Consider the following 3,813-nt stretch of genomic DNA (forward strand, 5'->3'; position numbering starts at 1 on the left):
TCAATAACAAAGAAACCATCATAAGGGAGACCCTCAATAATCTTGGCAGCCCTATCACCACCAACACGAGTTTCAGTGATGATCATGATAGAGGGAAAATGATTGCAATGACGGAGGAAGATGGGTTTTAATTCTCAATGACAAAGGAGGTACCTGCAGCTCAGGGGTTTCACTTCTTTGATCCAATGAATATGGGTTTTAATTCTCTGCCACCACCAACTACTATTACTACTACAACTACAACTACAACTACAACTAGTACTACTACTACTACTACTACTACTACTACTACTACTACTACTACTACTACTACTACTATTACTAATAATAATACGGCGTCGTTGTTGGATGATCCGAGTAAGAAGATCCAAAAACCGTATACGATTACCAAGTCTAGAGAAAGCTGGACGAAGCAAGAGCATGATAAGTTTCTTGAAGCTCTCCAATTGTAAGTGTGTGTGCGTTACTACTTCTTCTTCTTCTTCTTTTTTCTTTTTTTTCTTTTTTTTTTCACTTTTTACTTCTATTTTTATTCAATTAGCTATGCCTTAATTAATAAAATAAGTTTTTGTTTTTGTTTTTGTTTTTTTTGGGTCTTTAATGGAAGATACTAGATCATAATTAATTGAACACATAAATTCAAAATTGAAAACTATTGTTTATTTAATTATTATAGTTTGACAATTCAAGTCATTTTCATACCATTTTTGTGGTTCTTATTGGGTATTGACTCATTTAGATTTGATTGTGACTGGAAGAAAATTGAAGCATTTGTTGGCTCTAAAACTGTTATCCAGGTAATTTCACTGCTTCAATTTTAGCCCGTTTGCATTTTAAACTGATTTTGCTTTTATTCCTTATGGAGTGATAGATCGAGTCAGTGTCAATATCAGTTTTTAGTTCGGCCACCTTATCTAAACTTTAAACTTCAACAACTAAAATCGCTCATGAACAAAACTTTTGGGAGTAACATTGTAACAGTGTGTGTAGTTAACTTAACTTTCTTTATTATTATCATCAATGAAGTTAATACATCTAGAATAATATGAGGATGAAAGTCTTTAACTAAGCCAATTCGATGGAGAAATAGTTGTGATTATCGGCATTAATGAGATACTTGTAATTTCTTCTCCATTGTCGTTAAATGAATTACGAAGTAATGGTAAAGTTAGGTACAGTTCTTTAGATGCTCTTTTTAACATTCTCTAATTAAATTCAATATTGACTTACAATGCAAACAATATTAGGACAATCAATTCAACCATGTGGTTGTGGTTAATGTAACTACATGGTTGAATTCAATTGGGAAATCTAAGGTTCTGTATCTAAGGAACTATATCTAAGTTTTGTCCTCTTAGTAATTGTTGGCATGGCGTGGTCGGTCTTGCATATGTTGTCATGTGATATATGCTTATATATATATATATATATATATTCTTTTGGCTCATTCTAACAGCTTGTGAACTACACATTTCTGAAGATATTTGAGTGCAAAATCTGAGGGTTGCATGTATTCTTTTGCTTATTAGGTGACAAAATCAAATCTAGTTATTTTATATGATAGACTGCAATTAGCTACTTATTATTTTCACATAGATCTATCATTTTTTCTCCACTACTCACATTCAGTAACATTGGATTCTTGAAATTTCCAAATCGAAGGCCAGAGCTATATACACTGGTTACTTCATCAAAAAAAAAAAAAAAAAAAAAAAAGTCATACACTCACTCATTGATCTCATTCTCTCTCACCATAGCACAAAAACATTATTTAATCTTTGACAAAATCAGTATTATCAGACTTTTCCATGTCCTCTCCTATTTTTGTTTTTTATAACCCACTGTTTTTTTATAGGTAAGAAGAGTCAAAAGGTGCCTTTTCTTATAATAGAAAATTTAAAACTAACCTATAGCTTTATAAATTATCTCTTTTGAGAGTGACAGGTACATTGCTCTGCAACCTTACCCGGAGACACCGAATAAATCGTGTGGTGGGAAAGTTGTAGGGTTCTAGCACCTTCGTGGCTTTCAGTTAATTTGTCTTTTAAGGTGTTGCCCGTTTGGTTGGGTAACCGAATATTTAAAACAAAATAGTAGTATTTTTCATATAAAAGTGTTAACTGCAAATTTAATTTCAACATAGCCAATAAAAAAATGCACTAATCAAGAACATGTGGTCTACACATATAAACCGTGTTTTGACTGATATCACTTGTTTAACATGTTAATAATGCGATTGGGCAATAGACTACCAACAAAATCAATATAGGTAAACAAACATATCTAACCTGCAAAAAGATTTTATATTTCTTTTTAAACCAAGAAAAAAAAAAAGAGTGAGAGAGTGAGATCGAACTTGTAAGTTGTAAGTTGTAACCATGGTACATGATGCATATTCTTAGTTTGATTTCAGATTTATAAGGGTTCAGTAATATCAGTGATAGGATATGCATCATAATCAATGCATATAGCTCTGGTCTTTGAGATTGTAAAGCCTCCCAAAATCTATTCTGAAAATTTGTAAATTACTAAATTATACTATTTTTTATTCAAATAAATTTCTCTCTCGATAAAATTGATTTAGAAGAGATTAAGGAATGTGACTATGCTTCGCGTGCAAGATTAAAAGATAGAACCAAGAAAAAAACCTAAGCAAGCCTTCTAAATGGTCAAAAGATCATATCTAATTTTAGTTAAGATTTTGTTCTTTTATTTGAGAGTTCAACCTTTTTAATAGACCATTAATGTAGTTAGTTCAACCTTTTTTAAGGGTCCACTAGTATGGACTTACGAGTTAAGACCAATTTAAGTTATAATTTTTCAACTTACACATGATTTGAAACTTGAAATATAAGTTTAGTAAAGCCAAGAGTCTTAGCTCAATTGGTATTTTTGGTTTTTTTCAATAGAGACGTTCATGATTTAAATTCTCCCCTCTCTCTCCTCTATTATAACCATTGAATTATTAAAATAAATAAATAATTTCAATAAAAGATGATAATCAAATCTCCATCTAAATGTACTTGTCATATGGAAGAATCTATGGATACAACAAACTCTCACAATATTACACAACCACCTTGTTTGAGTTGTGTGAATCCGTGTAAATATTTTATTTTATTTTATGTTGATTTATGGTGAGCTAATATCTTAATTTCTTGTGAAAATATTGTAAGATCTTCTTGTGACCGTAGAAGAACTCTCTCATAAAATAGTTGTAAACAAGTTGACCTTAGGCAAGTATTAAAAGTTTATGATTTTTTCACTTAATTTATTTTGAACCCGATTCAAGCTTGTGATCATCACCGAGTTCGATTATGTGTTCAAATTTAATTTATTTTTCCCAAATATAATAAACACTAAGATTATAAATTTTAGTCTTTCACAAATATGTGCTAATAATTGTTTTTTTAAGGGAATATGTGCTAATAATTAATAACTATATTATAATTAAGATTAGATTATTTGAAATAATTAGATAGAATGATTTACATTTATGAACTTATAAAGATTATATTCACAAACCTTTAATTTTTAAAAATTATATATAGCTTTTTTTTACAAAATGAACTATTTCTATCATCAGTTGATTACAAAAAATAATTTAAAATTTTTTGAACTTATTTACAAACTTATACAATCCAATTACAAGACACAAACTATATAACTATATTTTTACACACATATACATATCAACATATAATATTATATATACTTAAAGCTTATTCTTTTGGAACAAAACTTAAGTACAATATCTTAGGTATTGTTCTTTAGGTTTCCATCTTAAAATTTAGTCATATAACTTTTTTCTTA

Source organism: Quercus robur, chromosome 4, assembly GCF_932294415.1.
Source record: "Quercus robur chromosome 4, dhQueRobu3.1, whole genome shotgun sequence".
NCBI lineage: Eukaryota > Viridiplantae > Streptophyta > Magnoliopsida > Fagales > Fagaceae > Quercus > Quercus robur.